This window comes from Saccopteryx bilineata, chromosome 5 (genome assembly GCF_036850765.1).
Source record: "Saccopteryx bilineata isolate mSacBil1 chromosome 5, mSacBil1_pri_phased_curated, whole genome shotgun sequence".
Lineage (NCBI taxonomy): Eukaryota > Metazoa > Chordata > Mammalia > Chiroptera > Emballonuridae > Saccopteryx > Saccopteryx bilineata.
In genome coordinates, this window is record NC_089494.1 from 117,666,307 (window position 1) to 117,679,503 (window position 13,197).

Here is a 13,197-nt window from a genome sequence, read left to right on the forward strand (position 1 = left end):
TTAATAACCATATTATATACTCAAATAAGATGAATGTTGTTCAAATTAACATTCTAGGAATAGAGATATTGTTGCAAAGAGGCACCCCTTGTTGTAAGATATGTTAAAGAAGTCTTTATGACACTGAAGGCTTATGGTACGGGCCATAAACCGTAAAGGAGACAGTCTCTTCATACAGGATAATGGTAACTTATCCCTTTTAGAAGTGAATAACACCTTTTTATTAGTGATGTTGGTTAAAATAAAAAAGTCAAGTTCAAAATATGATGGTAACACACATAAGTGGCCAACAATTTCGGTCTTTGAGGGGTACAGCCTGTATACATAGTTCAACAAAGACTGGCTTTGAATCTTCATTTCAAGAGCACATTTAGGCCCTGGCCGGTTGGCTCAGCGGTAGAGCGTCGGCCTAGCGTGCGGAGGACCCGGGTTCGATTCCCGGCCAGGGCACATAGGAGAAGCACCCATTTGCTTCTCCACCCCTCCGCCGCGCCTTCCTCTCTGTCTCTCTCTTCCCCTCCCGCAGCCAAGGCTCCATTGGAGCAAAGATGGCCCAGGCGCTGGGGATGGCTCTGTGGCCTCTGCCCCGGGCGCTAGAGTGGCTCTGGTCGCAACATGGCGACACCCAGGAGGGTCGCAACATGGCGACGCCCAGGATGGGCAGAGCATCGCCCCCTGGTGGGCAGAGCGTCGCCCCTGGTGGGCGTGCCGGGTGGATCCCGGTCGGGCGCATGCGGGAGTCTGTCTGACTGTCTCTCCCTGTTTCCAGCTTCGGAAAAATGCAAAAAAAAAAAAAAAAAAAAGAGCATATTTATTTCCTGCCCAGTTGATACCATTGCAGGGAGCAGAATCCAAACGACCAACTTAAAGGGGATATGGCTCAATGAAAAAAAACTAGCGGATTTACAACAAAGATTTGGAAGCAAAATCAATATTATAGGATTTGAAATCACAAGGAATTTAAAAATGCAATACTTAAAAATTTCCCCCCTGAGCTATGGATGCTTTTTATATATAGTCACTAGTAAAACATGCATTTCATCATTCCAAGTTATACTTATACATGTTATAATGCTTGGTGCTGAAAACAGATGTCTGTCTTAGCACAAAATGGTAGCAATTACATGTGAAAATCTTTGGTGAGATGCAATCTTGCAGAAGCCACCTGATTTTGTTTCCCTCCTCTCTCCTGCACTCCTAGAATCTTCAAGTGATTTTCAGAGGAGAAACCATGAGATCAAAATGAAGGACCAGAAGGCCATCCTGCATTGCTGCATCACCTATTACAGGTCGGATTTCCTTCAGAGTTGGTACTGCTCCAACAAGTGGTTGCCACAGATGATATCTTATCTTCCTGACAAGCTGGATCAAGATCCAGTTTTCTTCTGAGAAATTTTTCTACATGCCCAATAGTTGCTTCTCCTGAGACTCGGACAAACTTCTTTTCCATTGGCTTAAAATGTCCTGTGCCTTTGTTAGCACCAATGACCTCTAGTAATAAAGACATACCAAGTTCAGGTGGAATCTGAAACACTGACTTTAAGACTTCTTAGATCTTCCTTTGCTTGAAGGGACTGGCTGTGGAACAGCAGGTTTAGGTACTTCTAGACCTCTTTCTTTATAGAAATCATGCATTTGCTTTTTTTCTCTTTCCTCTAGGTTGATCACTAATTTGTACACTATGTCTTGCAATTGTCAGTCCAACCTTATGTTATAAAGAGGTTGTGTTTGATGTACTACCATGTTGCATTTTGGACATCTGTTGCTATAGTAAAAATGTCTTACAATGCAGCTTTCACAAAATGTATGAAGACATTCTGTAATGGTAGTTGCTTCTATTAAGTAATCTTTGCAAATGGAACACAAGATGTATGGGGTCAGCTCACAGAGATTAGTCAGGCGATCGATCTTCCTAGTCCTCCAATTCCAGCCGGCACCTCTCCAACCTCAGTGAGAAGTGGCTCATCTCTTCCTCCTCCTTCTCCTCTTCTTCCTTCAGCTCCTCATCCTCTTCCAACTCCTCATCCTCTTCCAACTCCTCATCCTCGAAGTGGCTCCTCAAGTGGCCCAGGCTGCGCTCTGGCTCCAACTCAGGGGACCAGGAACCCAAGCAGCCAGGAGCCCCGGCCTTGAACAAAGGCAGCGGACCCTCCTCACTTGCTGCGGGCACTGGGGTGAGGGAAGAAGGGGACATGGGAGGAGGGAGTGGCATGGCTGCAGCTTCTTCTGCTTTCAAGGTAGAGGTTTTCAAAAAGGCAGTTAAGTAAAATGAGATCACTAGGGTGGGCCATAATCCAATTTGCCTGGATTTCCTACAAGGGAATCTCCAAAGACTGTCAGCATATTTCTTAGAAAATACTTTGAGGGACAGGTCAGAATGAGATGATATATTCAAAGCACTGAAAGAAAAAAACTGCCAACCAAGAATACTTTACCCAGCAAAGTTGTGCTTCATAAATGAAGGCAAGATAAAGATGTTCCCTTAAAGATGAAATCTGAGGGAGATAATCACTACTAGACCTGCCTTGCAATGGATGCTGAATGAGAAATTACATCACACCTGTTAAGATAGGTATTATAAAAAAGACAAGAGGCCCTGGCCGGTTGGCTCAGCGGTAGAGCGTCGGCCTGGCGTGCAGGGGACCCGGGTTCGATTCCCGGCCAGGGCACATAGGAGAAGCGCCCATTTGCTTCTCCACCCCTCCCCCTCCTTCCTCTCTGTCTCTCTCTTCCCCTGCCACAGCCGAGGCTCCATTGGAGCAAAGATGGCCCGGGCGCTGGGGATGGCTCCTTGGCCTCTGCCCCAGGCGCTAGAGTGGCTCTGGTCGCGGCAGAGCGACGCCCCAGAGGGGCAGAGCATCGCCCCCTGGTGGGCAGAGCATGGCCCCCTGGTGGGCGTGCCAGGTGGATCCCGGTCGGGCGCATGCGGGAGTCTGTCTGACTGTCTCTCCCCGTTTCCAGCTTCAGAAAAATACAAAAAAAAAAAAAAAAAAAAAAAAAGGACAAGAAATAACACATTCTGGTGAGGATATGGAGAGAAGGGAACACATGTACTGTTAGTTGGAATGTAAATTAATGCAACCATGAAGGGAAACAGTATAGAGTTTCCTCAAAAAATTGAAACTAGAAATACCTGATGATCCAGCAATTCCAGTTCTGGGAATTTATCCAAAAAATATAAAGACATTAACACAGAAAGATACATGTATTATCATAATCACCACAACATTATCTACAATAACTAAGATATGAACACATAGGTGTCCGTTGATGAATGAATGAATAAAAAGAATTTGGTACATATATACAATGGAATATTATTATTCATCATAAAAAGAATAAAATCTTGCCATCTGTGACAACAGGAATGGACTTTGTGGGCTTTATGTTAAATGAAATAAATCAGACAGAGAAAGACAAATATTTCATGAGGTCCCTTATATGTGAAATCTAAAGAAGCTTAACTCACAGAAACAGGAGAATGTTGGCTATGGGGTGGAGGAAATGGAGAGGTATCATTCAAAGGATATAAACTTCTAGTGATAAGATGAATGAGTTCTGGAGATCTAATGTACAGCATGGTGTAAGCATAGTTAATAGTATTATATTACATTCTTGAAAATTCGTGAAAAGGTAGATCTTAATGGTGTCAGCACAAAAAATGTATGTCATGTGATAGAGATAATAGAAAACATTGTGATGGTAATTATTTTGCAATATATAAATATATAAGATTATTGTGCTTTAATTATAGTTTTTTAAAAATTTGTATAGGATAATTCTGATGTCTGGGTCACATATAGGTTTGTTTCTGTTATTTGATTTTCCTCTTTACCTTGTGTTTGGTATGCCTGTTACTATTTGTTTTAATACTGGGCATTGTAAATGAAACACAGTAGTGGCCTCTGGGAGATATTTACTCTATCGTCCAGCAGTGATATGGAGTAAGAATAGGCATTTTTAATTTCGTCAGATGCTGCGGTGCCTTTAGGCTGAGCTCCATACTTGGTTTGCCTCTGGTGCACCCTTGTCTTTGGGCTATTCCCTTTCCAGCCAACAACCTGTAGTATTTATCAAAGTGTGTCTTCCTATAAGGGTCAAGAGTTCCAGTTTTTATTTCCCAAGCATACAAATCTCTTATAAATTGCATTTCAGACCCTTTGCTTTATTTCTTGGCCTGACGCTCTCTGCCATCAACAATAGGCTGGCATCTTGAGGGTGCTGGTGGAAACAGATACCGTGGGTTGGTCTGACTCTTCTGCACCTGCCTACTTTCAGGAACTTGGATGCCTCTTATTCTGTCCTGGCAAGCTAGCACTCTATGTTCTGACTCCTCAGGGTCGTGATCTTGCAGAAAGCTCTATTGGCTTCTCCAGACTTGGAGGCCATCCTCAACCCCGCTTGCAAGCCTGTCAACCTGTGTGACCAAAGCTCTCCCGGCTGACTGCGGTGTATGACTCACCACAGAGAGCTCGCCTTTCCCTGAGGCCATGGATACATAAGACCTTCTTCTTCTGGTGCCTGAAACAAACCTTTTATTTTGTTTTGCTCTTTTGATGCATTTTTAGTTGTCCTTGGTGAGAGTCTTGGTCTGCTGTAAGCCTCCCTGTTGTAGCCGAAAGCAGAAGTCCTCCATTTTGACACAAAAATATTTTAATCTTTCGATTCTAGCAGAACTCAATATCTAGTTTTCATAAAAATATGTCCAAAACTAATTTAAAAATATGCTGATAAGAGATGCATACATACAGATACACACTCAAATACATACTTTATATAAATTATACTGACGGATTCCTATTTTTACTGCATGCATCAGAAAAAAAATTGCTCTGGACATTTTTGAGGTAATGGTCTAAGTCTAAATTTAAATAAAAATAGGAGAACAGATTAATTTTCACAAAAGCCTGACATTATTTATGTCCTGGATCGCAATGAGTTTTCATGGACATGCAAATAGAACCATAGTCTCCCAAGGTCCATGACCACCACCCTCCTGAGAGCTCTGGCCCAGGCCCCCGAAATAGTTATGAGCATGTCCTCACCATATGGCAATAACTATGTCATGGAATGTTTTATGTTATCCAAAACCACCCACATGCATAGACCCCTCCCAAGTATTGTGATGCAGGGAGGGTCTGTGGAACTGGGTGGAAGGGGTACCTCATATCCCAGCACATGGAGCCATGTCTGCCTCCAGCACACCCATCCTTCTCCACGCCATACCTAGGTCTTCTTTCAGGCCTGTCACTGGCAAAACCTTCAAATGCCTTCCCCCCAGGCCCCTGCCCACCTGTTGTGCCTGGGTCCTTCTGTCTGACTCCTTTTGGGCCTGCATAGGATGGGAGCCTCCTGGGGCCTTACTCGTCACCACCTTGTCACCTGTGCCTGTCCCTGAGCCATACCACATTTCTTGGAGTTGCACAGTTCTATTAGTGTCTCTCATACCTCCACTCCTCTGCAACCCTGAACCCTCAGTAAGGTACTCCTCCCTCCCTTCTGTTTTTCTGGCCTCTCATCGTTGAAGAGACCACTTCAGGGAGGCCTTCTTGGATTCTTGGCTGGGTGAGCTGGAGACACCTATGGAAGGGGCCCATGGTTGCCCTTGGCTACGGTGTTCCCCGTCCAGGATACCATCCATGGTTTGTTTACACCTCACTTCAATCTCCCGCAGTCCTTCTGCCTCTGCCCAGGAGGGGCCCTCACTGTGGGATGCTGCTGCTCCAGTCACCCCGCGTCCTGCTACAAGTAGGGAGCACCAGCAGGCCTGAGGGGGCAAGTGACCTGGTTTTAGGAGCTGGGATATGGGTCCCAGCAGGATTCCAGTGAACCGCAGGAGGGGAAGGGAATGAGGGCATTGCATTTGGACCCATAGCTTAAGCAAATATTTGACGGCAAATATGCATCTAGTGGGTCTGGGCATACCCTGGTGAAAGCATCCCCTCCCCTCCTCTGTCTTCAGATGGGAAAACTGAGGTGCAGAGGGGAACTCAGAACTTTAGCATCTGAGTCTGCAGCTCTGGGTTCAGATGTGCTTTCTGCCCCAGGGAGCAGACCTGCTGAGTAGGGCCCTGGGGTTGGTGGGAGTCTCAGGCTTCACTGTGGTCCATTTTGTCTCAGGGCAGAGCCTGGGCCAAGGTTGAGAGGCCCAGAGACTCAGTGAGGAGGGCACAGGGCTGAGGGGAAGGGGCAGAATTGGGCCTTGGGGACGAAGGGGTTCCACTTAACCATGGAGGTTGACAAGAAAAAGAACATGGAAGGAGATGGGGCAGGAGGAGACAAAGTCTCCGTGCTGGTCGACCCAAGGACACTTCACTGTTAGTAGTGCCAGTGACCTGCTGGGCACCTGACTTCTCCAGGGTGGACATCTTGGCCAGGACATGAGCAAGGACTGCTGTTAATGTAATCTGGAGCCTGTTGTCTGACGTTTTTATGCTAGTCCCTTCTCTTACTGGCTTTTCTCTGCCCCATTCCACACTGAGACACTGGCCCCTTGAGAGATGCCACCTCTGCCCTCATCCCTGCTGTTGGGGTCGGGTGAGGCTGCTGTGAGCCTGTGGAACTTCCACTGCTGGGATGAGGAGAGCAGGGGACAGGTGATCATGGAGTGGGAGGCTGGTGGGCAGGCAGGGAGAGGGTGAGGAGACAGCACAGTACTTGTGGGACCACGTGGGGAGGATCGGGCTGCCGGCTGCATTTACTCAGGCCCCAGCAGAAAGCAGATGGTGCCGCCAGTCAGAATCCTGGAGGGTGTTTTAATGAAGGAATTCACAAGGCATGGACATAGGCCCTATGCCATAGGGAAATCAGAGTGTTGTCTTTCTAGCCCCAGGACTCCAGATCTGTTACTACCCTACCTAAGAAGGGAGTTTAGGGCTAGAAGAGTTATTGGAACCCAGAGACTGAGAACTCTCTAACAATGCTGGGACCTCTGTTTGATCATGGGAGGCAAGCAGACTGCTGGGTCCCTGTGAAGAATAAAGAAACAGGGGTCTCTGTCTGACTTCCCACAGACACCCCACTGCTGATCCTCTCACCGAGGGCAAGGGGGCCATCCTGATAGCCTGTGCTGGTCAAGGAGCAGGTGGTAAAGAGTGGAGAGTGAGTCTGTAGGACCAATGGGTCTGTAACCGCTATGAGTGGAAGGCACTTTGTGGATCAGGTGGGAGACCTGGAACTTTGCTGTCTCTGTGTCTTGGGCCCCGGCTCCCAGTGTGTCTGCTCACACTGGGTGGGGGTGTGTGTGTGGGCTAATAGGTCTCAGTCCTGATCCCCCTGAGTTCTAGATGCAAGACCCTGGGAGGCAGAGTTGGAGCCTCCAGCCTTGCTACCCCCCAGAGCAGACCCAACATTCCCTCCTTGGGAGCCCTCAAGGCAAGCAGGAGTTCCCTCCCCAGTACCTCTTCTGCCTTCTTCTTCTTCTTTTTTTTTTAAATTTAATTTAATTTTATATATTCATTTTAGAGAGGAGAGAGAGAGGAGAGACAGAGAGGGACAGAGAGGAGAGAGAGACAGAGAGAGAGAAGGGGGGAGGAGCTGGAAGCATCAACTCCCATATGTGCCTTGACCAGGCAAGCCCAGGGTTTCAAACCGGCAACCTCAGCATTTCCAGGTCAACGCTTTATCCACTGCGCCACCACAGGTCAGGCCCCTTCTTCTTCTTGAGCCAGAAAATTTAACTTCTGGGTCAGGAAGCAGGGTGGAAATGAGTCAGTCAAGGAGTAGGTGTGTTTTCATTGGGGATGTTTGGGCTTGAAAAGGTCACTCACTCTCCTCCAGCGGTGACTGCCCGGGGCAGAATGATGCTGAGGCTGACAGGAAACAAGGCGGCTCACTGGGTCCCACCTGGGGGTGTGAAGGAGAAGCTGTGTGTTTGTGGAACAGTCAGGGTCATCTTGGCTTTGAGATAAAGCTATCTTTTTTCCTTTCTTTATTCACCCACTCATTCATTGTTTGCCAACACTTACTGAGTACCTACTGTGCGCCCAGCATATACCAAGATGAGTGAGACATGGCCCCTGCTCTCTAGAAGGGAGATAAGCAAAAATTGGTGTGGGGTGTCCAAGGGAAGCAGGGCCAGGTGGGGCCCAGGAGAAGTGATCCTGAGGAGGGCTGAGGAGCCAGCCTCAGGGCTGCAGCTGCTCAGAGGAGGCGTCTTAGCAGACAAGATGTCTGGTTGACTTTGACAGGCAAATAGAAATTCAGCTCAGATGGTCAAGGGGCAAAACTGTTTTCCAGACAAAGGGCACAGAATGTTCAAGGACAGAAGTATACAGTTGTCCAGTGAGTCTGGGGGTTTAGGGGGTTCAGAGGTGAGCAGGGTTGCTCATATGGCATTTCCTGAAGGGGGTGAACCTTATCTCGGGGGGGGGTGATTGGGAGCTGCTGAGGGTTATAACAGTGAGTGTCATAGTCAGATTTTCTCCTTGAGAGAAAGTTCTTTGATTGGTGAGTGCGATGTAACCAGGTGGAGGAGGGATGCCAGGCAGATGTTGGCATAATACAGGTGAGAGATGAGGGTGCCTGGGGAGAGTGGTGGAGGTTGGAATGAAAATATGGCAATGTATTCAAGAATTATTTCATGAATTTGATGATTACACATACTGAATAAGGGGAGGGCGATTTCTGGTTCAGGAGGCTGAGGTGTTTAGTAGGGCCATTTGCTAAGAGGAACTATAAGGGAAGAGCAAATTTGGGGGCAGAGATGGAGTCTCTGGCTGCGAGGACCTGAGGGAGATGTCCTGGAGGCAGGTGAATTGGTGGTTCTGAGGCTGGACTTGTGGGACTGAGAGGTCTCGGGAGGCGCTGCCTTCACCAGACAATGGAGAGTGAGAAGTGCTCAGGGCTGGACAGGAGAGGAAGACAATCCAGGAAAAGCCAGTGATGGATCAGTGGAAGCAGAGACAGAGGCCAGGTGGGCCACTGGCCACTGACCTGGGCAGAGAGTGGGGTCTTTGCAGATAAGGAGGTGTGTTTTGCAGTTAACACAGTTGACCTCTAGCTTGGGGTGTAGGTCTGTGAGAGAGGATCGAGCAGGAGACTCAGAGAGGGCCAGTGCCCCTCACCCATCACCCCTCACCCCTCACCCAGGCCTGGTCCCCAAAGACACTCACCACAGGAGCTGTTGCAGGCTGCCCGGGCAGTGAGACAGTAGAGCAGCTGAGGTGCTTGGGAGGCAGACAGACCAAGGAGGTTGGGGTATGGGCAGGGAATGAAGCTGGGAGGTGTGGGCAGGAATGGGGCTCTGGGGGGGAGGGGCAGGGGGTGCTAAGGGCATTCTGCTTTGGTGTCAGGCCTTGGTGAGATGGAGGGTTGGGTGTGGGCGGGGGCAGTCCTGCCTCTCACCCCTATCCTTCAGGCCCTCAGAGATCTCGCTCACCTTCCCAACGAACTGCTTCTTCAGGTCATACCCTATTTCCAGAAGTGATGGTTTATCTGGGTAGGGTAGGAGGAAGAGGGCACTTTGGTTATCAACATCCCATAGGTCAAATCAATTCCATAGCTTCCTCAAGATTGGGAATTCAAACCAGTTTATTTGTTTTGTTTTTTCTCAAACACGCAAACTCCATGTAGACAGCTGCTGTGACTGCCCCACCCTTCAGGACACCTCCCCACCCCAGTCCAAGTGGGTCTTCTGGGAGTGCCTCGGAGGGCCAGGCTTTGCCGACCCAAACTTGGGACGCTCAGCTGCCTCAGCATCTAGAAATTTCTTAATAGCGTCATCTGTGTGATTGAATAATTTGGCTGCTTCTTTGTGCAGGTGGTCCTGACCTGAGAATGGGATAAAAGAAGAAGAAAGTTGGGGGGGAAAGTCTGCAGACCAGGCAAAGGCGCCAGCCTCAAACCCTGGCCCCAGGCTGCGCCTCACCAACGTACCCAGGTTCTGTGACGGCATGACCGTCCTGGAGCAGGGATTAGAGGCTTTGGGAGAGGTCTCTGGGTGGCTTTGGGCCACCCTGGAGGACCTGCAGGTCATAGCCCATCAAGGTGGGCAGTTCTGGCCAGCAGTGCAGGCAGCTCTTCCCATCAGCATCGGTGGCAGGCAGAAGACAGGTGAGCAGGAGCAGCAGCATCTTCTGGGGTCTCCCCCTGTGTTCTCATCACCCTGCTTGGCAGCTCCACACAGAACACTGGTGCTCTGTCTCCCTGGAAACCACATTCTCTTTGCAGAACAAAAGGAACTTCTGAAGGGTGAGGTGGGGGCTGGCAGGGTGAGCACCCCACCCAGGTTAGAATGTCAGATGTTGTCCTCCTCTGAAGGATATCATCCTTCTCCAGGAAGGTTCTTGCAAGGACCAGAAAGATGGCTGTGCTGCTCTGTGGTTGCTGCTCAGCTTTCCCGAGGGCATTAACCGTGCACGGAATAGCTCCACAGGCTGAACTGGGCACAGAGGAGAGCAGCACGGAGAAAGGGTTGAGCATGTAAAGAGCCTGGGTCACTTCTCTACGTAGGAGAGAGAGGTTAGCCATGAGGAAGCTCATGAGCATGCATCTCTTCCATGATGCATATAAACTGACGGCTGTCCTACCACAGTGGACACAGAGTGCAGACAGTCTCAGCCAGGGTGTAAAAACACAGAATGAGAAGCCGTTTGGGTGGCAGCAGTTCTTATGTGCAACACGCATTGAAGAAAAGCCAATGCTTTACTCTTCAGCAAAGAAAAGTCCGTGGGCTCCTTGTCACCCCCCAGCTGGTGAGCTTTGCCCATCCATGCCGTGCTTCCAACCACTTCTGAGTGCCTCAGGCTGGATTATGGGCAACTGAAAGCCACCAGGCATTTGAGGAATACTGTTAATAAGAACAAGAAACAAAACTGTAGCAAAAATTCTAAACAAAGGCAAAGAGAAACCACAGGAAAAGTGAACGGTACAAAGCAGAAGACTACTTAGGAATGTCATGGCAATTAGAGAAACAGTACCGCTTTTCCCAGACAAGAAGAGGCTTCTGTGTAAAAGAAAAAGCCACAGAATAAGAAAGATTTATTGGAGATTAATAATATAATAGCAGAAACTCACAAATTCCATAGAAGTGCTGAAGACATCTTCCAGACAGAAGTATAAAAACAAACAATACAGAGATGAGAAAAAGGAAAGAAAAAAAAAGAGATAAAATTAGATAATCAATCCATGAGATCCAATGTCCAGTTACTACAAGGTTCAGGAAGAATGAAGGGAAAATAAAGGGGAGGAAGTTATTTATAAAGACTTGGGGTGAGAAGTAGACACAGGGACGAATTCTGTTTTGTACAGGGAGGGGTGCTGCCAGAGGAAGGCAGCAGCTCAACTGGTAAACTGAGGCTGCTCCAAGTCAGACGAGCTCAGAGGGAGGTGAAAGGGTGATGGTGAGCGTCGCCAAGCTGTTGCTTTCCCATGGGCTCTGACAGTTTTGGGGTTTGGGAATTAACCTGCTTTTTATTTTTTGTACTCAGGCAATGCTGGGAATGAGGTTCTGATTCCCTGGAATCAAGGCTGGGTAAACGGTGGCTCCCTCCCATGATACCCTGGGGCGGGTTCATATGCAAGCAGGCTGCTCACTGTGTCTGCTGTTGCCCTGAGGTGGCCCACCCAGCCTACACGTGGGAGTGGGTAAAACGGCACGAACAGAAACGGTATAAGTCAGAGATTTTAGAACTGAAAGACACAAATTTCCAGATTGAAAGGGTCCAGTGTGCTAGGAGTAAGAAATACCTGCACAAAAGCACAGAGGGAAAACACTTTGGGCAATGGACCTGTTAGCAGTATGTCTTCAGGCTTCTCAAGGGCAATATAGGAAAATATCAAGCAGTGGAGCAATGCTTTCACCTTCTGAGATAAATTGTCTCCATCTTAGAATTCTTTACTTAATAAAGCATCAGTCGAGGAAGAAGAAAGGCTAATGCTATTCTAGCCACACAAGCTTTAAAATGGAACTCTGTTACCTTTTCTCAGAAAGCTATTAAATAAGGTGAACAACTTTTTTACAATGAAAAGGAGGACAAAAATAAATTGAAGAAAATAATATCATAAATAAAAGAAACATTTCATTCATTGCAACAATAATATACTATAATATGATAAATGCATAATAAAAACATTTGTAATATTTTATATTGTAATTATTCTTACATGCTTATTAATTTTTAATAATAATTGTAAGAAAAAAAGTACTCATTTAGTAAAACTAAATATCAAACAAAACCACTAATTTGAAGCGCTATTTGGGTGTATTTATCATTTTCTAATTAAAAAAGTCTGTTTTATGTAATTATTTAATCAAAATGCATTACTAATAGATATTGTTTGAAGTTAGATTTCCACTTTAAAACTCAAATTTCTGGAAAATACTTGTAAATAAAATCATATGTATTTGGAAATTATATAGATAATGAATTAATAAAATGTGAATTGTGTTTACCTGTCTATGATTGAATATTCACTGAGAAAGAAATAATCATGAGTCTACAATGTCGTATGTGCCGTGTCGTGTTTCAGTAAGAGAAGTACACAAAGCCATTTGCTTGCTCGGTATATCGCGCGTTCTCTCAAGGTCTCCCGAGCGGAGCGTAAGCGTCTCATAATTGCATCTCCCCGCACTGTACTGATCCTTGATGAATCGTTATGTCAAATACAAATATGTCACATCACATGCAATAGATTGACTCTGCACTGATTGAATACGGACATTTACAGATTACTCTTCCAATATCAAAAAGGAGGACATGTAGGAGGACACTTTTCGAGGGAGGATGGAACTTACAAAAGAAGGACTGTCCTCCCTAAAGGAGGATGATTGGTCACCTTATAAAAGATGTGCTCCAATGAAAGAAGAAAATCAAGCAAGAGAGTCAGGAAATGGAGAATCTAATCCTTCAGAGGGGCCAAGAGAACTTCTATGGTGACAGTCAAGGGACACCTCAGGAGGACAAAAAGTCCAAACTGTATGTGGCTCACCCTGCGTGGAGAAAGGTCTGGAGTGAGTGGACTAAGTTGGCTCCCTCAAGACCTTGGGTTCCTTACTTGTGTTTTCATTTTGGGTGTGAAATGGTCAGAGTAGGTCTTTTGAGTGCTTTGGCGTGAGGCCAATAGGAAACCCCTGCTTAAGTAAGGAGGTCATTCTACAAAAGCAAAGTCATACTTGGTAGAATTTTATCTTGAGATGTGGGGTAAAGGCTTAGATAATGTTAGAATATTTTGTTTCATCAGTTTAACATTTTCCTT

The 13,197-nt window shown here is 46.8% G+C and overlaps 1 pseudogene; it reads right to left on the reverse strand.

Annotated features, from left to right (window-relative positions):
- Positions 1–1,206: 1,206 nt before the first annotated feature.
- LOC136306528 (polycomb group RING finger protein 6-like) lies at positions 1,207–5,410 on the reverse strand (annotated as a pseudogene).
- Between the last annotated feature and the right edge of the window lie 7,787 nt (positions 5,411–13,197).